At 33.0% G+C, this 26,984-nt stretch overlaps 2 protein-coding genes across 8 annotated transcripts in view; one reads left to right on the top strand and one right to left on the bottom strand.

Moving 5' to 3' along the window:
• LOC106671048 (calcium uniporter protein, mitochondrial) overlaps positions 1 to 26,984 on the bottom strand; it is a 259,353-nt gene that overhangs the window by 69,238 nt on the left and 163,131 nt on the right. The window contains exon 1 of one of the 6 annotated variants that reach the window (XM_024224589.1): positions 2,272 to 2,334. The exons of the other annotated variants lie outside the window; for them this stretch is intronic. The gene's annotated coding sequence lies outside the window, so the exon portion shown is untranslated. Of the gene's footprint in view, positions 1 to 2,271; positions 2,335 to 26,984 lie in introns of those variants that run through there. 6 annotated transcript variants of the gene reach the window in all.
• Positions 9,692 to 26,984, top strand: part of LOC106671047 — a 41,491-nt gene continuing 24,198 nt past the window's right edge. Inside the window, exon 1 of one of the 2 annotated variants that reach the window (XM_014401807.2) lies at positions 9,692 to 9,852. The gene's annotated coding sequence lies outside the window, so the exon portion shown is untranslated. Of the gene's footprint in view, positions 9,853 to 19,932; positions 20,044 to 26,984 lie in introns of those variants that run through there. The other variant, XM_014401808.2, reaches the window with a different exon arrangement.

Below are 26,984 nucleotides of genomic sequence, written 5' to 3'. Positions count from 1 at the left end.
ACACACACACACACACACACACACACATATATATATATATATATATAATTTATAAACAACGGGGTCGTTGGCAGCTTGGGAACTCCTAAAAATCGATATAAAAGAAAAGAAGATAAATGTTAGAGGGCATTGGAACGAATCCAAAAGGACTTTTTGCTCTATACGTATTGATTTAACAGCTATATTAGAAATCTAATAAACAAAAACTGTTCAACCAGCTATATTAGCGCGTTCATTCATTAATAAACAAACTAATCATTGTATAAGATTATTAAACAACTGGTATTAAACTGTGTTTTTGTATTTTAAAATTTTAAATGATATTCTAACGCAATACATTTTGTAATTTGGACGACATTGCACATCAGATTGCAATTTTTTCTTCAAAATCCAACATGAAAGAACGAAATATTCATAAGACGCGGTTCTTCCGTTAAAGAAGTGTAAGGACACAAAAAATGTATAACGAGATTTCTGACCAATCCGATGACTGACAATTGATATACCTGATCTGAAATACGAACACTTTAGTTTGAGCTCCAAACCTTCCTATAAAGCCCAATTCTGAGAGTAGCCGGCGGGATGACGAAGAAGTACGTGGCAACCACCAGGACAACCCTCGCTGGATTACCTCATGGTTCGTATCTTTCCTTAGTACTATTCAACATGTACATTAACGACTTCCCAATCCCAAATGACACAAAAATATTCATGTACGCAGACGACACGCAGTAATATCCTTTCTTTCCGCATCGACACTGAATGTACTAAAAAGAGGATTCAAGGAACTTGTAAAATTTTATAATAAACGAAAGCTCAAAATAAATATAAACAAAACCCACGCTGTAATCTTCACAAATCAATGACTAGCTATAGCGGATTCAATCGACCTGTTAGGTCGGCATGTTACAATTCCAAAAAGCGTTCGTTACTTGGGGGTTACTCTCGATAAAGGTCTAACTTACACTACCCACATAAGAGAAAAATGTAACAAGGCACTGAGTAGTATGCAAACTGATGCCAATTTTCAAAAAAAAGTCCGTTTTAAGTCCTACGAATAAACTGCTCATTTATTACTGCTACATTCGCCCAATACTGCTATACGCTAATCCAATCTGAAATACTACTGCTAAAACTAATATTAAAAAACTACCGACAATCCAGACCAAATGACACCAGATCATTAACAGCTACCACCACCGTACTCGAGGTACCTTATTTGGACACAGTAATCAGGGAGAATAACAGTGCATTTTTCTTCAGATGCGTAGGCCACGCAAACCCTTTAATTCAAGAAATAGGCATTGACGACTTTCGAAAAATATGTTCACAAAACGGCCAAACACTACGTCATAACACCACGCGAACGAGACCCGCAGGAACTTTCGTACTTCAACGCAGAGCTTAGTAACAGATTCAAAGTAATCGAAGGAATTGACGTTAATTTCAGTTTTGTGAGGTTTTTAACTGCTTTTTCCTCAAATAGAATTTTCGTAAACGTCAGTTTTAGTTGAATCCAAAGTGACAATTCAAGCGTTTTAAAAAATACAAATAAAATGTAATAACGAATTAAGAAATTATGTAATTAACAAAATGGAAACAAAAGCGCAGCTTTTTCTTTTCTTTCTTATAGTTAATTTCCTTTGGAACTTTACGAGTCTAAAAAGTTTATTTCTTTTACCACAAAGAAGGTAGGTAATTAGCACTTTCATCGTTGTCATCCCCCCAGCATCAACCCTTCATTAGTTATTCGAAAACGGCCTGGTAATTCGAAAAAATATTGGCTCAAATTAGAGAAGTAAAAAACAGGTCCTTTTGGGAAAAAATATCCTTTTTTTAAAATTGGCATTTAAAATTCCCTCTTAAGCATATCGCCCATTACCTTTCAGTGGGTCTGGTATAGCTTGTAAATACATATTTAAACAACTCAGATAGAATTTAATATTTAGTTAAGTACTTAAGCTTCAAAACGGTAAACTAAAGATAGTAATAACTTAATCACTAATAAGTTAATACAAAATTATAAAGATGCTTCTTTCCAAAGCGGTTATAGATTTTATGTTGCAACGATGTAGCGCCTTAAGATTAGCCTGAGTCAATACCAATAAATTTCCGGAAAAAAGATTTTCATTGGATGATCTTAAACGAAAGTAAATGGACTGATTTTTAAAACAACATTGTTCGAATTAAAAAGAAATATATTTCTTTATTCTGAATATCTTTGCCTAGTTGGAAAGTGGTTGTAGTTAATTTATAAAGATTTCTACTTACAAGCAGGTAAATATATATTTTCCTCTGAGGTCTGTTGAAGGAGGCCTAGTGAATACCAATCTCAATTCAGAAATTCAAATCAGTCCGTATATTGAGAATCACTTAGGAATCGAACTCAATCGACCTATATTTTGAAAAACAAGAGGAAAATATAAACAGTAAGAAGGATTAGTTATTGTCTTGTTATTTGCCATCTAAGGGCCATTTCTCTTTCTTCTAAAAAGGTGGGACCGGGTTTGTTTTCTCAGCTGCCTTTCTAGAATAATACCAAAGATATTAATTATTTTTTTATCAAACCGTTTGTTGTAAAAGGCAATCCAATAGTTTTCAATTTAATTAATAAATAAAAAAACTACCATTCTAAATGTCGGATGAATCGAACTCTTTTCTACTCACGAATACTCTGGATTATGGTATGGTCTGATGAAAAAGCAAATTCAGTTGTTACTACCAAGCATTCAACCTACTTTAACATCGTTATCAGGACAAAACAATCTTAAATATGTCAACTGATTGATATAATTAAGTTTTTCACAGACGATTTCAAATGTCTTTGAAGACCGACTAAGTCCCAACATTGCGAAGGACTGTGAGTCACAGAAATTGGAAATCGTCAGTGAAAACTTTAATATGCCAATCAACAACACAACCGAATTTACATAAGTGCAAAAATTAGTACAGGGGAAATTCATCTTCGAAATCAGTTTGGCTGTTATTTACCAGATTTAGTATTTAAGTTTTTAAAAAATATTTTCTTAATTTAATGTATAACCGTTCCAATTCCATCACATTCTTGTTACCTTAAGCCCCTAGTCTCCAATATTTCAGAATAATAATAAAAATAGTAATTATGTAAAATGTAATCAATGTTTTCTCAGTAATATTAAGAGGTTTTAATGTCCTATGCTATTTAATGGTTTATTATGCATACCCTCAAACCTGGAGATAGGACAAAAATAGCCGTGTAAAATTTATACTCAATCTCAAACATTGTTGTGAAAAATTGTAAGCATCCATGAACCCCTAAATCATTCTAAAACACAAATTGTGGTACTTCTTGAATGACGGATCGCTCATTTCTTCACTATTGACGTATTGAGGTCAGAGAATCACAGCGTGATTATCCTTAAATCCACAATGCCCAGTTGTTTTTTAAACATACATAGCTTCAGATTATTTAATTCCAAATAGATATGTTTAGACGTAACCAAGTAATTATGAACTGTAATTAAAAGATTTTTTTTTCAAGTCTCATACTTGAAAGAAATCTGCGAACGTGTCAAATAATTTTATCAAGTTCATCTTTTATTACATTAATTGTTATAATAATGCTATAATAACAAATATACAACAATTATTGCTAGTGTCCTCGACCCAAAGAGGCATTTTTGTCTTTAACAAATCGAGTAAGGCACTTCTATTGTTGTGAATGGTGAGTGATATAGAGGTTGGGAGTGAAAGGGACAAGAAGGACTAGGAAAGAGAGTGAGGGATAGAGAAATATTAGATTGCTAGATTAGATAGGTTTATATATAGGCCTGTAGAAAGTTATAGAGGGGAAGAATGAGAGTTTGTGAAGGAGAGGGCGAGAGAGGGAGGAGGATTAAGAGAAAAGTGAAAGAAAGGGAGAGAGAGAGAGAGAGAGAGAGAGAGAGAGAGAGAGAGAGAGAGAGAGAGATAGGAGGAGGAAGTGTGAGTGTGTAGAGGAGGAGAAAAAATAGTTAAAAGGATACATAGGTAGATGTAGAAATATGTAAGAGGGTGTGAGAGAGAGTTCACGAGAAAGAAAAAGAGGGCGAGGAAAGGAAAAGAAAGAGTTTATGAATCATTCATAAATTGTCTCCAACACCTTTGCCGTAATTTAAAACAGTACTTGTCTGATACTGAAACTCGATACGTCTTTGACAAAAGGTTCTTCTTTCTCCTAGAATTTCCAGGGCCACAATGCGTTCATTGACAGTGTGACAAAGGTTATAAACGTTTCTAGGACTGTCCTAAAACTAACTTTGGATTGGTTGAGACACCTGTCACCAAAAAACATTAGAGGAACACAGCTGGACAGTGGCTCGGCGAAAAGGAAAATATGTCCACGGCAGAAAGCAAGTTGCGAAAGCAAATGCGTGAAAATGACAAAGAGTTACGAAGGCATATTCTGGACGTCTATATTAAGATACTTTTGCGGCCTATATTGAACACTTTTGTCGGACGATTTCGTGGCCGGGATTTTGCCCATATTTTTTAATTGGCCAAGCATGCTTTTATTCAGAATACACTCATACAGTAGAAGCCACGGAATACTTAATGGTACATATATTTCGTTATTTAAAGGCATCTAATGAAATTTTATTCCTATGATTATTACGCAGAGTAGGCAACGTACTATATCGTCTATGTTCACTTGGAAGGGTCTGTCAACGTGTAGCTTTCCTCTTTTGTCAGACGCCATCAGATTAATTTGAATTCTTTGTAGAATTTTGTGGTATTTAGATCTGGTTTTATTTGTTTATATCTAAGAAGTCTGTTGACGCTCTCAAAAGCCACCTTTTGTACGTAAACATGGAAGGGTGGGAGGTTGAGTGCAGTTTTGCATATATTGCCTACATGTTTTCCCTTTATTTCCAGTCTTTATTTTGAGCTTCCTTCTTTTTGAGAAGGGTATGAGATATGCTTTTTTAGGGTTTATATTCAAACTCTTTTCCTCACACCATCTTCCTATAATATTTAGGGCACTTTGCATTCGATTTGACAAAGTGTCTTCAAATTTCCCTTTTATGATTGTTACCAAATCATCTGCGTAACCTATAGTATGGTATCAGCGATAGTACATGGGTTGTAGATAGGTAGCCCTTGGGGGCAACTTTGTGTGGGTGCTATTTGTATGGTCTGATGATCATGTTCAGCGTTTATTATCCGACTTCTTAGCATTGGTAATATCCAATTTGTAGTCGAGAAATCTATGCCTTTCCTTTGTACAGCCGTTTCATTTGCTTCAAAAAAAAAAAAAAAAAGGAAAAAGCACAGACATACATACTCTCTGACAGGCAGGCAGCCATAAAGGCACTAAATTCATATGCTTTCAACTCCAAACTTGTCTGGGAGTGCCTAAACTGCCTAATGACTTTGGGAAAGCATAGCAAGATAACCTTAAAGTGGGTTCCCTGACTTGAAGGGGTAGAAGGAAATGAACAGGATGACCAACTAGCCAAAAAGGGGCATGCTTAAGTTGGAACAGTTAAAATGGACTGAGAAAGAAAAACTCAAACAATGGAAAAACACTCCGAGCATGGGGGTTCCACTATAGACCTGTTTTTTATGTTTTTAAAGAATTGTCAAGTGGAAATTTTACAAATGTATACGATATATATATATATATATATGTGTGTGTGTGTGTGTGTGTGTGTGTGTGTGTGTGTGTGTACTTCAGAATCGGAGCTTACATCAATTTTTTTTTACTTATCCATAAATCACGGCGGACTCCCGCAAGACAAACGCCTAACGGCCCCAACAGTTTACATACATCACTAGATACTTTAATGCGTTTTTGGTTGTATAAGGTCAAGTTTATCGTTCAAGTATTTAAGACCTATATGAAACCCTGGATTTTGAGTTTGTCAGATGACAAAGTTTCCAAGGGAAATTTCCACCAAAGGCTTTATCCGAGACCTTGAACGTGAACACGGACACTTTACGTAATTTTGAAAAGTCGTTAATTACCTAACAAAGTTATCGCTGTGTTTAAAAGTCAAAGACGATTAACTAACGAGATTTTTTAAAGTTTATACTGTCCTTGGTCGCAAATAAACAACGCGCCAATTCTTAAAGCACAATTATAAAATTGCAAATGCAACAGGTTTTTCAATTTCACCAGAGAAAAGACAGTTACTGCAAAGTTTAATATACGCACTGGCCGTTTAACCTTACACCACCTATTCTTATGACGTTGATCGTTTTTAATTGTGCGACTCATTTTTCCTAAGGGAACAATAATAAAAGACTAAGGCATAAGGGAATATTGCGTAATTCCGGTTCTTTTCTCGGACCATTTGTATTGTGTCTTTGTCATCAGCGAATTGGTGGGATCGAATTGTCACAGAAAAGAGTCACGAGAAATTTTCTGATTTTGTTCCAAATAAATATTTAGAAACATATACTTTAAGCATTAAAAATGCTTGTTGTTATTAGTCTTAATAAAATATTAAGTAAGTCTTATTTAATACGCCACATGAAAACAGTTTTCAATACATTCGATAATTTTGACGATACAGATAGGAAGAGCTTACAATTGATAGGCAAAAGCTTAATACCATATTTCACAAACAAAAAAATTAATAGCACTTCTTTATGTATGGTTATATAACATAAATAATTTTTTCGAAGAAATTCATTTACCCCCAATTCCTGATCTAATCGTTAGTACTGATATCATTATAATCCTAAAGCACTAAATTACAAAGTAGTGAATTTCAGATAAAATAATACTTTACGTCAATGGATTTTTAATATTTTTCACAGGAGTAACATAATTACAGTAAATAAATATATTATTTACATTATGAACTAGATGGCTTCGTTATTTCTTCACGAAGAGTGATGATACTCCAATATTTTTATTGCTCACTTTTTACCACCAAGATATAGTCGATACCTTTTGTATTTTCTATTAGGACTATTTATAAGTAAGGAGGATGTAAGTTCGGTTACAGGGATATTATTATGGGTTAAAAGGGATTGGGGAATTGAAGGTATCTCTTTCGCACCAAGTCATGGCCGAAACAAGTATTGAGGAAGCTGTTGATACAAGATTGGCTAAGAAAGGAGACTTTTTTTTTAGGATTGTTGGTTTGGATTCTAGGATATTGGAGATTTAGTTAAACCGCAAAATAATTGCTTTAGTGCAGTATTGTATTTGTTAGTCATGACAGTTTAAACCGCCGGCCAAGTAAGTATTGTCGAGTCCAAATCGTTTTACTCAGGTGTGGGACGGTTCCATCCCTATAACATAATTCTATTCTAGTTTATAGTCGAAGGCAATAAAGGAGTGGTTCATGTAAAGATGAGTGATCCGTTGAGATAAAAACGTTAAAGATTAATGATAGACCTTTCTCTTTTATCTTTATCATCCATTTTTAAACCAGTCCATCTAGAAATGAAATGTAGGTTTGAAGATTCTGTGGGAGATGGTAGAATCATATTGGGGGGAGGAAAGGATGGCACCATCAGACTATGTGGATTTAACAGTTGGAGATGTGGGGATATCATGGGAGAAATTGTGTAAATGATGGGGCCTGAGATACTTCTCTGATTCACTAGTGTTATCAGGAAGATGAGATAGAGGGGCCTTGTAAATCTGAAAATTTTTGTTAGAAAAATGGGATTTGAGAGGGTAAGATATTAGGTATTGAGAAATAACAGTCCATCCATCTATATTTCACCTAGCGCTCGCACAATGTAAGGAATATGCCGCCGCAGCATTCTTTTAGCTCAAAAAAGGAGGTTATGATTTGTATAACCCGTTACAGCTGTGTAGTGAGTCTAGGGTTACTGGCCGTCCAATTGTTTAAAAAAAATATATTTTACTTTATATAGGGTATCTATGAAAAATGTTGCTTTTAAAAATGAAAGAGGGGTTATAATTTCGACAAGTGCGTAAAAGATTTCTTGAAAATTTGATTGCAATTGCAGTTAATCGAGTCTCCTTCCTTGCGTCTGAAACCGTACTTCCTCATATTATAATGTTACCATATTAAGTATTATTAAGTATCAATTATCGTTATAAATAATATTCATACCGAATCGTTATATAATTTTGAAGGATGATCATCATTATATAGGAGGTAATATTTCATATACTCGATGTATAAAAGATTTAATCTACAATCAAAATCATTGATATAAATCATAATTTATAACAATACACTATACAATAATTATTTAGAAATCGTAAGATGCGGTCTGGTGTGATGTAGGTTTCAGAAAACATTTTCTTTATCGTGCCACGTTTCAATCTTTATTGAGATCATCTTCAGGGCTCAATAAAGATCGAAACGTTGGCACTATAAAGAAAATGTTTTTCTGAAACCTACATCACACCAGACCGCATCTCACGATTTCTAAATAATTATCGATGAACGGTCACTAATCACCACACACACTATACAATATTTAGAAATGGGAGACCAACAATGGTTGGCGACTCCCCTCAAGACATGATATACAGTGTATATTGTAAATATGTAAATAAGCTCAAATTACGAGTTGTATATTTTATAAATACAAGTAGTAATAAAAATAAAAAACAAAAAAATATTTAGAAAACCATAGTTATATACCGATTGAACAAAATGAAAAAAACTGTAAATAATTGAACCTGCACTTATTGACTAGGGTCCAAATTAAGTCGTATAATGAAACAACTGCAACTCGTATTTGACTATTCTACGTTAGTTATGAAAAACTAATAGAATAACTAACAAATATACTTTACAAATCTGCATAAGTCTGCAAGGAATATTATCTCATTCATTAAAAATCTGTTCAGCCATTCAGGCGCTATGTTCTTCACAAAACTGAACAACACATTTTGATGGAAATTTTAGCCTTCCAAATCTTAGAAGTTCAAAAGTCATTCGACAACAATAGTTTGCAGGTTACAAAACAATACCTAAGAAAGACAGGTTAAAAACACCTCATAGAAAACAATCATAAATTCTCAACCGCAGTAAATGTCGACAACTTCAGACGGTAAACTTATGAAGACACAATAACAACTCACATATCATTTACAACGTTCACAACACTAAACATATAATTAACAAAAAGAAATGTCATTCAGAAAAACCGGCCAGAACAGACGATACTAAATTTAAGATTTAATCTATCATTGATGCTGGCGGAGGGACAACACCGACAAATGATTTCACCATTCAAAAAAGAATAAAAGTAGCTCTACTAAGAAAAATAACATGCAAGCCTACCAAGGAATAGAGAAACAACAGGCCAAACACGAGAGATAAGGATGACCATTAGGACGGAGACGTACAAGTATGGGTTGATACTTGATCACGCCTCACTTGTCAGACCTCAATAAAATTCAATAGAAACAATTAAAGCTAGGTTGTTTTATTAAACAAAAGTTAAAAAATAAAGAAACCCTGTCCATTCAATTTAATAAGAATGTATTTACTCTTGTCCACCCGATGTCTGTTCCATTGCACAAAAATCGACTTACACGCACTAAAAAGATATGTTTTATTTTATCATTTTTGAAAACATTCCTTAAGTTATTTGATATTTGACGAAAAGAGCCCCAAAGCCTTATCAGTGGCGGTTTCGTGCTCGAAAAAGTTGATAATTTGAGGTGAGAGTGAAAGAGAGTGGGGGCCCCGGGGACCTTGGCGTGGATGTAAATCACCTGTACACCGACAACACTATACTCACTGTACTGTCTCCGAGCAGTCGGCCAGCAACTGTGAGCTACCGCGCACGTTCAGTGAAAAAGTGCATTTACAAAAAGAAAGGGAAAAACGAAGTGTGTTTTGTTATTTTTTCTGGATTGGATTAAAAATTTCTGAACACTAAAAGGTAAAGATTTTTATTTTGTTTTATGGTCGGGTCGATAGGCGAGTCAAGGTATTTTACTGCGGTTTGATTCCAACCGACTGACCAGTACCGTCATTCAAAAATTAATTTGTTTTTAAAGGTTTTGGTTAATTAGCACTAAAAACTAGTTCTGGTTACTTGATTGTCACTGTCGGATGATGTCGATATTGAACAAGTTAGACAAACGTATACTTATTTAATTGTTATGTGTTAATAATACCACGCGTGGTACACTCGATTTTCTAAATAAAACTTAGAAGTCATAGCACATACTATAAAATACAAAAAAAACTAACCGTATTAACAATAAGTTAATCATATATTAATAATTTTGAATTTAAATAAATACAGATCGCGTTGAGCATGAGTTCGAATCTGCGCTTGAAACACATCTTCCTGGTCCTATTATTCTCGTTGTTTTTGTATGTCAAATTGGACAAAAAATACAGAAAAAGCACGTATAACAAGAAAAAGAAGATAAGAACAATTTGATTCTTTAAAAAACTTATTGGTATATTTTTATAATGAGAATTAAAACTATGAAATTGTGATATATGCCGATGAGGATTTTGAATCTTCGCTTGGTCGTCTCAAATCTTCCTGGTCCGCCCATTCTCGCTGCTTTTCTAATTTATAGTGAATAATACAAACAGAAAAAACGATTATATACGTGAGAAACACAAAGTAAATAAGAACAATTGTACTATTAAAAAAGGATTCGTACATTTTTTTTCGTAACAATTGTAATAGTTATATTTTTGGCCAGGGATAAAAATGACCATTAAAATAAACATGTTTAAATAAAACTTCAATATAAACGTATAAAAAAAATCATATTCAGCCTAGAACTAATTCAATTAAATAGATCAAATTACAATAAAAACAAATATAATCGGTTATTTTAAAATTTTCACTCAATTCATTTGAATTCGATACCTGCAAACGTTTATTAATAAACATATTAACAATAGCAAAATACCTGTAATTTGATTTTTACCTATCATTTTAGTCTGCCTACCCTCAGAAATCAGTGTGTCAGCAAAGAGAATCTCTCTAATTTTGTTACAGAAACATAAGAAGATAGCGATATGTCAAAACACGTCTGACAGATCAACGCAGGTAGAATAAGCAGGCCAAAATAATTGAACGACCAAATCTCCAATTTTTTGTCAAAGAACCCCAATTTTGATAGTTTCTCAAGCAATTTTGGTCCGCTGCTCATTTTTTGCATTTCCACGTGTTTCGTCACTTTACTATGTGTTCTGTCGCAAAAGTTGGACGTTTACCGTCAGGCATTAAAAAACTAACAATGATTTTAAAAGTTTATTTATTTGGGCCCCCTAGGCTCAAAGTCTTTTAATATACAATTTGTTCGATTTTCTTTTGGAGTCTACGGAATGATGAACCTGTAGTTGGGTGGTATACAATCATTTTGGTCTGCCTATCCTATCATTTTTGATTTGTCCGACGCGTTTTGGCGTCTCACTAACCAATTTTCTACGAAATAAATTAAGAAATCTTTGTAACTGCGAAATTTTGCCCCATAGGCATTCAAGCTTGTAAATATTTTTTTGCATGCGCCCATTTTTACTGAATACACATTCTGATTTTTAATCAACCAATTTAGTGCAACAATCAAATTATGAAAATTATCCAAGAAGAAAAATAAAAAAGGCATGAACTACCCTGGTTTGCTACGATTTTATTATCTGACGTTATCCTTATCGGCTGGCACCTCAGAATCGGAGTTGCTCAGCAACCCTAATTGCTTTATCGTGGAAGATCTGGTAGAAGGCTCATCGGATAACCGGATTTTTCCTAATTCCCTACATTCTAGAACTCCTACGACCCACTGCCGTTTTCTTTTTTGGTGATTCGATTCCCTGGGATCTTCCGAGAATAAAGAGACAACGTGTTGAATTTCAACAGAATATTGGCGACTGTCCACCCTCTCAGCTCAATTCGACGAATTTCAACGATGGAATTGTCGACACCCGGACTGACAACTACCCCTATAACTGAGGACGCGGCGAAACAGATTTACATATCCAAATCTAGATCAGTTTGGTTTTCCTAGGATAGCTTCAATTTAGAAAATTTTCATAGTAAATCGTCATTATGGCGTAAATCGGGATAAAAGTGAATAATACAATAATCCGCTGTTCGATTAGACATTTTATACACATTTATTAATCTATTTCATTTAAATTACATTAGACATTAGAAAAATTCAAAGAAAAATATCAACAAAAAGCTAAATGTTATTAACAAAATAAATAAAATGCTAACAGTTATATTAATAATGTAATTTTTTTTGTTTATTGTTTTTAAAATGATCGTAATTTTCCATCTAATGGAAACAGGAAAGAAAATACTAGAAAAAATCGTTATCTGTGTCTTTATATTTTTGTGGTTTATAATAACGTAAATTCGAAGTTACGCAGTTTTTAAACAAGTCGAATACACTAAGTGTACATAATTAAAATGCTAGTTAATCTACTGTGAGTTTGTCGTTCATAATGTTTAAATGCATTTCATGACCAATTTAACCTGGCTTTGTTAATTAGTTAAATAAGCCTAGTTTGTCTCTACAGGTCGTCAAAACTAGTTCCCTGTTCTGATGAAGAGTGATGGACTTGTAAGTAGCTTGATCCCAGGCGTGTGCCTTCTCGTTGGATCGATTCCAGAAGTAAGGATAGTAACGGGAATAGTTATTTGTTTACTGTCAGTTGTCAGAATTTGGATAAAGTTTTAGGATTACACTGCTATGATACTCAAATATATACCTTTAAATACATCCGATTCTTTTCGAACAACACAAATAATGATAATTTGGTATGAACCTGGTGATTCACTAGCAACTTTAAAGGTTTTTAAGACTATTTAAACTACATGAAATCATGCAAACTTGATATCCGTAAGTAATTTAAAACCGTTGTTATAAACTAAAAATCTCAGGTTTTTTAGTTGATATCCTCCTTATTGTTCGCACGTAAAATGACAAACAATGTACAGTTTTCTGGCGTAAACTGATACGAAATAAATTAATTTTCAAACTATTTTAATAAAAACGAATTTGTATAAAATCCAGAAATGATATGAATTTTTAAATGGAATACTGGCAACACGGATTCTGTAAATGCTAAAACATTCAACAGTTTGATACAAGAGATCAAATAAAAAATCACTCGATATGTCGTAATATAAACAAAATTTATTGTTGTAATTTTCAAACAGACAATTACAATCGAACTTCAATTTTAATATTTTTTATTCCTAATACTCTTGTGACACTTTACAAACAAATCAATTCAAAAAACAATTAAACACATTTGATAAAATACGATAATCAATATTTTCCTTAAAATAAACAACAATATACTCAATACACTTTTTTAACGGACAGTATTCAATTATATTACGTACACAGTAGATATTGGGCTGATTGATTTATTTATTAATACCACTAAGTGCGTAAAAATTAGCTTAATCAGTTATTACCTCCAACTGTTAAAACGATTTCTTTTCTAAGTAGATTCATTCGTAGCCAATTTTTTTATTTGGACAATAAGTACTTGGAAAACAGGCGGGCTCAAACATTTTCTTCGCAGTAATTGAAATGTCGCAATATGATTACAGTCGAGCCGTTTCTCAAGCTCAAGCCCTTGCGATAAGGTCCGGAAGGAGTCCTGCTCCATTTAGCCCAAGTCATTTTTCGTATTCAAATGCCGGCAATCGCACAGGTACCTCCGAAAGTGAAAAAGTAACCGGGCCAAAAGACTGGACTGTCGAGAATTGAATGTTCACGGAAACGAAAAGCAGTTTGACGTATACAAACAAAAAAGTTGTTAGAAAACGTGACAAATAATAAGGAAAGAAATGCTAAATTATGAGATAATCTCTCGGTCATGCATTAGAATGGAAAGTTTCATCCTGCAAAACATCACTTAGCAGTACACGCTATTCTGACGCAACAAAAACATGGACAAAGAATGAGCTATGCTCATACTGAAAACAGAAGAAATTGATAATAATACTATGTGCCTGATATTTACCTTAAGAACAATCTTTAAAAACAGGTGAAAAAGAGTAAAAGCACTATCACTAAGCCATGACAAATATTTTAAAAATATCTGTATCATATCAAAAAGGAAGTTTAGCCACAGCGTAGTGAATTTTAAAAAATTTTCAAAGTCCTTCTAATGTTTCAATTTTACAGATTTTTGATACAGAAAGTAAGATGTCTTATTCTTTAAACAATTTAACGTAAATTTTAAAAACGACATCAATTTTGATTAAAAATGCTTACTTAACGGATCTGTTCCGCAGATCCGTTTTTTCCGAAAAATTTTGGACTGAAAGGGTTCAGCAGATTATTCAATTGAGACAATTTTGACGAAACGATAACGAAGAAATGTTGTTTTCCCGAAAATAAAAGTACAAGTCTTATCTTTTCGATGGTGTTACTAAGTAAACCCAGTTTTTGCGGCATTCTTCTTCATTTATAGAGTACTATCACCCAATTAGTTTGTTTATTTTCATCTAATTGCCCACCATGTAAAGATTTTATTACATATTTTACGAATTTTCGAACTATTAAAAAAGTATTTTTATGACTGCTAATCGAATTTAAAATCACCTATTATGATTTTAGTTTTATCTCCTTTGCTATCAGATAAGAGAGACAAACAGAAAAAAATGAATTTATTTGCTTATACATTAATACATTATTTTGGGAAATAAAAGTTAAATGATAATGCAGAACAAAATAATATAATGTAAAATCAACAGCTTGCACTCAGTAAGTTTAACGTGTGCACGTAATTATTTTTATCATCAAAAACCCTTGATGTAAATTCAGAAGCCTCAAAAAGTGAATGATCTACAGATTTACTGATTGAAATCCAAATTGGGTTCGGGTAATTATTTCATTATCAGAAATAAAATAAAAAAACGTTTTTCCATTGTTTCCAAAATTGTAAGAATTAAAATATATTTTAAGGACTTCTGATCAAACAAAGAAATCACCTATTTTAATCCGAGTCTTTTCTCTTTTGTCATCGGAAGAAGTTGAATACTGCACATCCTAGAACTTTCTTCAGCGCTAAAACCGAAATTATAATGGGGTTGAGTAAGGAGATTTGAAAATATCGATACAGTCCCCGGAACTGCAACGTAATAATTTCTCCAGCGGTGAACCATATTTCTACCAGATGACAATTGGAGTAAAGAGTGACAGTCTGACCGAATCGAAAACTGGGTATTCTACCGGGCATTAAGGTTGCGCAATCGGATAGCGGTGAGAAACGACATCAGGAATCGCTCTGGGGCAATTGACTCCAGGTCGTGCCCGTTAATTCTTCACCAACTCCGAGATTATTTTTGTCACAAGAGACATATTTACGAGCTCACTTTCCTTCTTTTGGATTTCAACGAACCAACTACCGTCACGAATGTATGATCTTTATTGCAGTCTCGGTCGAACAAAACGGAAGGTCGGTCTATTAGTATATTAGTAGTCTGTGCTGTTACGTTGTGTTTGTCGATGTCGGTGATGATGGTAAAACGTTTAAAAAGATCATTATCACAGCATTGGGAAAAAAAGTGACATTTGAACTTTTCATTATTTTGAAGTCTCAGAATTGCATTACTCACGCTAAAACCGGTTGTCCTTGGTTCTGCCAATTTCAATTCCCACAGATAATAATAGCAACGATCTTCAAATACCATATTCGTTTCAATAACGCAGTAAACAAGTGATTGATAAAATCATAACTGTAGTTTGGTCGTTTCCAATCATTCTACTTACCCCACTCTTTCTATTTTGATCAGTCAGGCACATTAAGTAATGCTAACGGCTGGCTTGTTTATGTTTTCATACAATACTGAATAAAAAATGTAGGGTTAATATGTTAGCTCATTAATTTTGTTTGTATCGTGTCTAAACATTATAAAAATACAAGATTAAATCAAGAACTGGAGTTCCTTATCGGAAATTATCCTGGAACTAACTGGCACACCCCAAAACATTCTAAAAACAGAATTGAACAAATGGATTGAGAAAGTAACGATCGCACACTAAATAAATTTACTAGGTGCAAAACAATAAAAAAAAAAGTTCCTCGGAAACTTAACCAGGAAAATGTACCTCTCTGTCAGCACACAAGAATTAAGAATACTAAACTGGTCATTGCCCTATTCAATTACTACGTCAAAAAGGGAAACTGAGACAGACAGTGCAGAAACCTGCCGACTCGTGAGAAAGCAGAAATATCGTTACATGTCTTATGTGTCTGCACAGCATTAACCTGAAAACGGTACAGAGAAATAGACGAAGTGCAAACCTGGAAAGTGCTCAGCTACCTTAAGGGTAGTACACTTTTGGGGTGTTTGGAAACAATAAGGGCAAATCCTACAATCGATCCGACAGGTCGCAAAGGAAGAAAGTGATACTATGGTCCCAGTGACCAGTGACCCAGGGGGAAAAGCAAAGAACTGGTGCAATGGGAGAAAATTCGCTATTATGGAATAACGTTTTAAAAACAGATAGAACTTTAAAATGACCCTATAGCTTTGTTAGTAAAAGCAAGTTTTCACGGTATACAGTGGGGAATAATCAATATTAATACAATGTCCAAACAGTTGTCTTTATTCTGTAGAACAGCTTGCAACGTTTTTTGAAAACTGTATATATTTAAAGGCAGCCTGCTCCCTATTCAGTATACAAAATTTCTTTTCAGTAATTTAGGTGCTTCTTCTGAAATATTCAATCCTAATAAAACTGTTCAAACTGGAAATTGAAAATAAACCGTGATGATTTTATGCAATGATGTCAACAATGGTCAACATAAACTATTTTATATTTTTGATAAAACTCCAAACATCAAAATAAGAACTGCCTGAGGAAAAAAAGTTTATGTAGCGGAATCATCAATGGTTTCAACAAATTGCAAATACGAGATACCGTTGGATTTGTAATTTTATCTAGATATGTACCCATTCGATTTATTGGCCAGATAAGAGCAACTGTTCGTCTTCATTATACTACATAATTGATAGTCAAAGTTCATTCAAAAGGTAATGTAAAAGACCTAGCGAATCCAATTATTCTCAAGTTTGTGAGAATGTGGAATGATCAAACTGCAGACGTTCAAACACCACACAGATCAACCAGCATTATACAATCAACTGAAAACCAAATGAATAATTAAGCTTACAAGAACAAGTTGATTTAAAGCAAAGGGTTGTGTTTGACAAATGGCAACAATTAAACCCCGCTGGTCGATACATTGTAAGCGCTTTGTATTCTCTTGGGTTTTCAACTTCGCGTCGAAAAGGTTGACTGAGCCATTTGTAGGAAAAACAGCGGCACACGTGCGCCCGATTTGCGTATACAAACAAGTGAAGGCTCTCGGTATAACTCACTAAAGAGACATGAATTTGTTTTTAAACAAGGACTTCTTTCTTGAATATTTACTTTGGCCATTCGTTGGCACAGATTATAAATGGAGATAAAAAAAATCCCACGATTAAAATTCTCGTCATACTAATTTGTTTTATTCTAGTAAAACATGGTACATGACTTTATACTGTAAAATCGTGTGTTTTTCGGTATAATTTAAAATAATTTTGGACTTACCCAAAGTAATAATTACGAATATTTTTGGTTTCATAAAAATAAAGTCTGATGTGTTAACATGACAAACATTCTACACCGTTCTGATAAAAATTGTAATTCAAATTGATTGATTAGACCCTGCCAGCGTCATTTATTCGGCCCCCTGCCAAGGGAAAAGTTTTAAATCATAAACGTGGAGTTAATGGCAGTGCGATAATTGGAAGAATCGTTGACTATATAGTTAAGAAAGTTTGGTCAGAAATGGAAAAAAAATATTATTCTTTAAGATCTGTTGATTAAAAAACTCTCGGTTCATATTAATCGCTTCACTGCTTTAACGAGAAATGTATAAAAGTTGGAGATGTTTCACTACTTTAAAAGTTAAAACAGTTTCTGATTGTTAGAGCATTGGAGTTGGCTAGCGTGGTTAACCAGTTGCAATACGGACAATTTTAAATGTAAAACTAAATTCGAACTGTTTGTCACATAAAATAATATTAATATTAACGTTATACAAATATAACAGTCATCAACCACAATTGTGGATATAATTGTGTTTATGAAGTTTAATTGTTCAATATGTTGTATATTAGTTGTTTACGATAACGCAGGTCACAATATGTTCCTTACTTTGGTATATCAGATAAACTTCTGTATTGTACTACCTTCTGGGATGAAGATTATCGCTTGTAACTACGATTTTTTGATATTCTTCACTTTTTACAGACATTATTCCTTTTTTGTTATTCTTCACTTCTTACAGACATTATTCCATTCTATTGTGGCGTTGATAAATATTTATTTTTGTTGTAATGAAATCGAAAAGGTATTTTCACCAATAGATTATTACAATTCGTTTAGGTCTAAATCTTTTTTATCTTCCCCATCGTTACATTTTCAGTAAATGTTTGCCGAATGACCATCTGCCTAATGGCAATTTGTAGTTCCAATTGTGCCATTGTTAAGTTACTGACAATACACGTCATACCTCTCGCCTTCGTACTGAGGCGGACTCTTTCGTAGCCAATTGATAACATTTCAAGGCATTTCCCCAGAGCTGACTTTCTACAGATTTTTTAGGGGAAAATCCCTATTCTCCTTTTACCGCCCTGTCCGTGTGGTCTAAATTGAAAACAAGAGAACTTTGTTTTCTGGCCCAGATCGAAATACGGTTGCTTGCGTTCCGGTGTCCGGAAATGCCTAACTCCCACCAGATAGATCGGACTTGTCCTACCGGAACTACAGCTGCCGGCCACCGGAAGCGGCGACTATGCCCTGCGCTCACCGGCGTTGGCATCTGCTATTTACATTATAAACCGCAATCGCCGTACATTACTAGACGAATTTCTACAACTGGAGCCGAGTGAAAGTAGAAAGAAAAATAGTGCTACGGTACCGTTTTCCCCTCTTTTTTCCACCTGTGGATAGATTAATATTAATAGAGAACCATTAGGACTCAGCAGACCGTTTGTGAACAAAGCGTGATTCATTAAAATCCAAAGTTGAAGAGGATTCTCACAAAAGATCTACTTCTGTTAGAGGAAAAATAGTTTAAACGTGTTGTAACCAAATCTTAAATAATAGAAATTAATTGTCTTTCTTCTTATAGATCCTTTTATCTCAATCCAAGCTGTCTCAACAACCATTTAATCAAGAGTTTCATCCCAAATCCATTTATGATAAAGAAATAATTCTTAAAATTTTTAATAAATTTTGATATACAGAAATCGGCTTAAATTCAGCAGAACGACACCATTAAAGGGGAACCAGCTAATCCTTAATCAAATATCTAATATGATGTGCAATTGGGTAAAACGAAAAGCCTATTTAGTTCTAAGGTTAGTTCAAACTTCAACTACTTTCAATTAAACGATATAATGGAGAGAGATCATGACCAATGAAAAAAAGTCCAGAGACAATTTGTAACATGTAGCCGACTAAAGCCCAAGGCATAATGAGGAAAAATCCATGTTTTCTGTTAAAGACCTAATTTTTGAAATAGGAAAACAGTAATCAGAGCGAATATGCATGATTAACACTATAAGGCAAAATCATTAGTTGCCTAAACATATTAATTTCGGTCGAAAGAACAAACTGCTTTTACCACGGAGAAAGCGAAACTTCTTTTCTCATCACGACATAGAAGACATATCTACATGGAAAACAAACAATTTGAGCCCTGAAGATGATAAAGAAAATCTTTTTCTAAAACCTACGTCACACTAGACCGCATCTCACGATCTCCAAATAATCAGTAACAATAAAATTAAATTAATTTAAAAATGTATTTACACTTTTGTCCCCTTATTTATTTTCCCCTTGTTATTCACAAACATTGAAAGATATGATACTGTGTTTTTTTATTGTGATATCAGTTTATCAAAGGCCGTTTTTTAACTTTTATTAGCCCTCTATAGGGATTTTTTGATAAGAATTTCAAGAGTTCTTTGTGAGGCTCAGAGCCAATTTTTGTAGCAAGTTGCGCACTATATAACATCCAATACAACGCAGAACATTGTTTTAGTCTGGATTGGATATTTTCTGCCACGCGTAAAGTATGTAAATCTTCTTTTTTCCTTCATTTATACGAATTTTTTACAGCTGTTTTTTTTCAATTTGAGGAGAGTTTGAACAATGTATAATAAAATATAAATAATATATAAAAATCTCGAATGTCACAGAAATATCAATATTTCCAAATTTGAATACAATTCTTTTCAGGTTTCCACATTATTTATTGTTTTATATCTATCTACTTTTTTAAGAAAAAACGGCATAAGAAACGCTAAGTTATTTCTGACATAAATCAATGTTGGTAGTCTATACGAAAATATTTTGTATTATTAATTGGTAAGTGGCTTTATTTAATTTAGGATGAAAATGTTTGAATATAGTATTTTTCGGATTTTTATATTATTTCTTCTTTCTCGATTATTTTATACAACAAAAAACGCAACAACTCAGAGAATAATCAATGTTCGCGTTCATCTTAAATACAATATCAGTTAGAAACTTTTCGAACAATTACAAAATTTAACAACAATTTTAAGTAATTTATCAGTTAGAAGCAAGAGTCAACGAAACTTCAGTCTCTCTGTATCATGAACTGTATTTCTAAAAGTGAGGAGTTGGGAAATTAACTTCTTTTGGTATCGCTGCTTCAGACTTAATAGAAATAATTTAAAAGTTTATTTTTTTTAAACAAATAATCTTGTATAAAACAATATTGACTTGTAGGGTAATAACGTGAGCCAAATACACCCGGTTTATGGCTTTTCCAAACGCGCAAATTGATCAATTTTCTATGTTACAGACGCCAAAACGTCTTAGAGCATATATTTCTGTTTGTTAAAATTATATTTAAAATAACATTTGTTCAAGAAACATCAAACCATGTATTATTCTATGAAGAATAATGTAACTACCAAAAAAAAGTCTAACAAATTATCAAATTCGAATACGTTAACTATTGTTCAAAAGTGATTCTTCTTAGTCCATAACAAATTTAATAATATTTTGGTGTGATTACTATTTGCCATTTTGTCAGCTTTATAAAGATTCAAAGATTCAGTTATCAGTTGGAGCATACAATACATGAAGGTTTTGAAATCTAAATTCTACTACATTTTTCTATATTTTTCACATCACACTTAAATCGTAATTCTTTTATTTATTTACGAGCTCGAACGGCTGTTTTAATAGAAAGCATATGGTGAACCAGGTGCGCATTCGATGAATTATAACTGGACTAGCGTTTCGCCCCAGTGAGTAACGTTATGGGCAAAAATTCCGTTTATTGGGAGACTTAGGTTTTAACGAACAAGTTTTATGTTCTCCCAGAATTTAAAATTGTATACTTATCACATTGATATTTTTGTTTGTGCTGATTAAAGTCCTACTATTCAATTAACATATAAACGTATGTTTGTCTATATGGAAAGAAAAAATTGGTTTTGAACTTTCTACATGTCATGAATTTTCCACCGATTTAGTCATTTATATTTTATTTAACATTATTATTGAAACCGATAACATAACTGGAAAAACACCAATTGTAATATTAAAACTAATCATTTATTATTAGGTATTATTTGAATCTAAAAATGCTAAAATAAATTTTCTACAAAATTGTACAAAACGACAAAAGCGTTTATGTGTTCTGCTTAAACTAGTGATAGTAAACAGACACTACCAGCCTACCAACCAATTAAACTTCGTAAAATCAATCAATATTGTTCGTCAGTACTAAACTGCTTTCTGAAAATTTACACTGACGATGGCGTGTACTGATCTAAACACAACATCTATGAATCTTGGGTGATAGATATCAGGGAAAAAGTTTATCTGTATTTGTCCTTTTAAATCAATAACGATTTGTTTATTTCATATTGCACTTGAAGAACAAAACATTTTATGATTAGGTTACATTATAAATCTATTTATGTTAAGTTCAAGAACAAAATTTCGAAATTTATAGTGATGTGTTTTTTTACAAAAAAGCACCAAATTAAGAATTATAATATGAAAAAAGACAATTAGTCAATTTTCACACGACCTTCGATTAGCTATTTTTCTTCTAAGGACCTAATTGATGAGTGTCCTCTGATCTATTGCTGTAATCAAACAGGAATAGAAATACTATCTAATGTTAATTATAAATTTACCTGTTTTGAGTTAACTTAAAATAACCTTGTAACGTCATAATGTAAACAGGCACTTACCTAAAACAAAAGAAAACAACAGTTAATTATAATTATAAAATAAAATCGTACGTGGATATAGAAAAACGAAAGTGCTATAACTTTAAAATGTTATTCGCCATTTAGAAATCTGCCCACATTAAGTGGCAAGCAACGCCTTTAACATCACCGATCACTTATATAATTAGAAATAAATCAATAAACTGATACAATACAATTAACCAATGTGTATGCTAATGTAAGCATGAATATCAATTTTACGTTATTTAAGTATCAAAAATAAATAATTAATAAAAGGATTATACTTTCGTTTATTATAAATCGAATTCCGTATTTTGTAAATACAAAGAATCAGATAAAGCAGCAATCCAAAGCATATTTACTAAGAACATAACTTAAAATCTAAGTTTTTGAAATTGTTCATTCTTCAAACGTGAATATCAAAAATTATCTCATTATTTTTACATAATACTTTGGTTTCATTGTTGAATAGTTAACTTTGCGTTATGGTATAAAAAATACACCAAAAAGAAAAATAATAAATGTCATATTTAGTTAAGAGTTGATAAAGCAATTTTATGTTATTTTAGTATCAAAAATAAATAAATAATACAAGGATTAAATTTCCATTTATTAGAAATCGAATTCAGTATTTTGTATATACAAAGAATCAGTAATATTTTTCAGGATAAAGCAGCAATCCAAAGCATATTTACTAAGAACATAACTTAGAGCATAGGTTTTTGAAGTTGTCAGCCTCTTTTACTGGGGATTTCCTTCCATAATTCTAGATTAATCTGTTTTAGACAAGTATCGAAAAGAGGAATTTCTTCATAGATAGAGGGAACGAGAGCCAACTTATCGGATCTGCAGTTAAATTAATTATACAAGATTATTTTTTATCTTGCTAATTTGTTTAACCTAAACCTGAATGGACCATCAAGTGGTTAAACACCTTCGGTTATCTATTCAATAAGTTATCATCTTTCTTATTTATGACATTTCGGATAAACTAATTGCCTACAAATTACAAGTACTGAATTAATTTACTACTAAAGTCTGTGTTAGCTGACATGCAAGTGGTCTGTCATGTTGAAATGGTCGAAATTGATCGGTTTTCTGTGTTCATCTATTCACGCTCATTTACGTTTAAAGTACGTGAACGAACTAAATTAAACGGACCCATAAAAGTGATCATTGTTTATAGGCAAAACAACATTATTCCTACCTTTAAGTAATTTAACAATCACCCTGAGCCGTTTTTCAACTTCAAACCAAAACGATGAATCTAACCGGCAAGGTCAAGGAAGGAAAAAGTTATTTGTGTACAACTATTCATTAACCGCAGCATCTGCGGTTGAGGAGGACGGCTGGTCGATTCGCATTGGCTCTGAATCGTCAGTCAGAACGTGGAAAATGTTTACCATGTATTTCGTGCGAGGGATCCCCACGGCTATTTATCGTAACTTCCTCGCATTTCACGTACAATTTGACCTATACCGGGTTGCTCAATGATTCTTCCTCAGACACGTCGTTGGTATGCGGACTTTCTCATAACAGCACAGTTTAATTTCAGAGCGAAAGGGTTTTTATAATGCCCATGGTCAAGGACTTTTCACGATGTTGGGTCAGGTTATAAAAAAAATTATCGTTGATTTAAAAACGGAGAAAATTCAAAATTTACCACTATTTGCGTTGCTTTTGTTCCATCTAAAACCGTTTCACAAGGGTTTAATAGAGTTATGAAATCCCTGTTGCTATGAATAATTATGAATATTCAAAAAGCCGTAGCCAAATGATCATATCATTTTATCCTACTTACCCTTGGTCCTCTCATCAGACTAATCTCATTCAGATAGGTTTTTGATATAAATGACCTTTTACATAACGTGATCGATGAAAAGCTTGAATATTCATTAATCAAACTCAAGTTCAAGATGCATGTTTTTATACTCGATCGATAATATTTTAATAAGGAATTTTCATCTATCAGGAAGGGGAGTTACTTCCCTGACCATTCATTTTCAAACGTCACGATGCGCATAGGCATCAATATTTGGAGGTTGCAATTCTCACGGTATTTGTACGCTCGTGAGGCCAAAGTTGGACATCCTTGACATTTAAATGGCTATAATAAAATGGACATCCTTGACTGGGGAGATGTCATCTTGGTGGAAACCGATGAATAGGATCGCGAGGGAAAATAAAGTGTGTAAATAAAGTTATGGGAAAATTCTCCTATTGTGTTAAACATTGACTTTTAGGTTTGTTTTAAAAAGTATAAATATATTCAAGGCGAATCGGCTTTTGTTGAAATAGAAATCCTTCTCTCTATTGTCACAGCTCAATTTATGCCGAAGGATTAAAAGATAAACTAACGTAGACACAATAAGACAAGGATCAAACAACTGAGGCAGTTTTAACTTAGTTAAATAATATGTAGTATTATTTTACACAATACGCAAAACTACCACTTTTTTATATTATTAAATATACGATAATATATTTTATAACAATTATGGTTTTCTTGTTCTAAGGTCAATCATAAGTAAAACTACCCATAATATTTATAGAACTGAAATATTAGACCAATAATTTCTAATATCTTATTTATTTACAACTAAATTAATGCAATATCATCTCGTTATATTGAAATCGAATGGTAAAAACAAAAACATTACTAAAAGAAATTAACTGCTCATCGGTCAAAAAAAAAAGAAGAGACAACTGGTTTTAGAGAGAGAGAGAGAGAGAGAGAGAGAGAGAGAGAGAGAGAGAGAGAGAGAGAGAGAAAGAGAGAGAGAGAGAGAGAGAGAGAGAGATGTGAGAGAGAGAGAGATAGAGAGAGAGATGTGTGAGAGAGAGAGATAGAGAGAGATATAGATGTGAGAGAGAGAGAGAGAGTGTGTGTGTGTGAGGGGTGAATGGGTGAATTTTCTAGTTATAATCTATACCTTGGGGTAAAACTTCGATAAAGAAAAAGTTCTTCGGTACAAATTCGATTTTTCTTTTTATGCTAACATTTCGTAGTTGCCCTAGTAAGTACGTTAAACTTCAATTTTCTTTGCGGGTAAAATGGTATGTGTCGAGATGTATACCAAATTATTCAGGGAAGATAACTGCACTAATTCACCAGTTGCCAAGCAAACAAACGCTAATACGTGTAGAAAAATCATATTTCTGTATCGCACCTAGACTAATACACATTAGGACAATGTACTAAACCCGACAACGTTATACAAAAATGTTCAATATTTCTGCCACAGCCTGAATTGCTACCTTTTTATGAGAAAACAGATCTGGAAAATAACATTTTTAACTCTTGTGATTTCCTCCTGTGCCCTGCGTGGTGATGAACATGTAATTTGAACGTTACCAATCATTTTGTTCTACTTGCTCTCTCTGGGTAGAGCTGTCAGATGCGATATTAACTCTACCAATTGAACTCAATTACAGTCTAAATACAGTTTTAACTATTCAATGTAAATTTCCGCCGTAACAATGCAAAAAAGTTATAGTAGACCTATTCAACCAATATCATTGAAATTACCTTAAAGCTAGAAGAAAGTTATTAATAGAAAGAAAATTATATTGAAAAAACAATATTGCATGTAAGTGAAATATTGATCAACTGGAGTATACTTATCTGCAGGGTCCGTTATCATTCAAATTGATATTTAATCAAAAAGGACAATTGAACGAAAAAGAAAAACAATCTTTATATTTTCCCCATGATGTTTGACCTTGTTTTAATAATATAACATTCATACTTTATAAACGTTATACGCATGAAACGCGTATGTCAATCAAATTTATATACCATTTTTCGAAACAAAGAGAAGCCAAGAAAAACACATTCATCAACAATAAACATGTTGATTAGGTTATATAAAAACGTAGAAACCGCAAATAATTATCATAATTTTTTAATAGCTGTAGAATAGCTGTGACAGGTATTTCATTTTCTATTTACTCTGATGACTTAATGGCACGCTGGGCTTGGCCATTTTCCGTCTGAATAACGTAACATTTGGTTTAATGGCGAAAGAAACTCTTCTACATAAAAGATGAAGCATGTTTTCCATATTCTTTATAAGTTCAGCTGTGTAATTCGAACAGACCATTTGTAGAATGGCAGAAAATAAACTTTTGCTAGATCAAAATAATAAAGAATGCCTTATCTTGATGAAAAAAATGATGATCCATTGCAAATAAACGAAACGGAATATGGTATATAGTGCACAATCGGGACATAACTTGATTAGTCGAATTTTGGTCGAATGAATAATTTCCTAATTCGTCTTTCTAGTCTTTAGGCCAGAAAATCGTCAAGGTAAAAATAAAACTATTAGAAAAACCACGTGATAACCCTTTTTAAAAATCTCGAAAAATCACGTCAACATTTAGATAGTTCTACTTGTCTTTTTTTTAAACGCGAATAAACTCTAGTACTTAAATGGAATAGTGTTTTTACCTATGTCCCAATGAGAATTCGTGTAGGTGCGACACAGAAAAATGATTTTTGTACTCGCATTACCGTTTGTTTCCTTGGCAACTAGTGAATTAGTGCAGATATCTCTCCTTTAAAATTTGGTATACATCCTACTTACTAATGCCTACTTGCTAGAACAACTACGTTGAATTGGTTGAAATATTGGCAAAAAGAAAGTTTCAACTAAGATTTAATTTTTACGGAATAATTAAATTTTAAAATCGCAGACCTGAAAAGTTGAGCTTTTTTATTTATCCAGTTTTGCCCCGAGGTTATAGATTATAGCTAGAAAATCTCTCTCTCA

The sequence above is a fragment of the Cimex lectularius genome, unplaced genomic scaffold (genome assembly GCF_000648675.2).
Source record: "Cimex lectularius strain Harlan isolate CLEC.00 unplaced genomic scaffold, Clec_2.1 scaffold46, whole genome shotgun sequence".
In the NCBI taxonomy this organism is placed as follows: domain Eukaryota; kingdom Metazoa; phylum Arthropoda; class Insecta; order Hemiptera; family Cimicidae; genus Cimex; species Cimex lectularius.
This window is presented reverse-complemented; position numbering and strand designations above follow the sequence as displayed.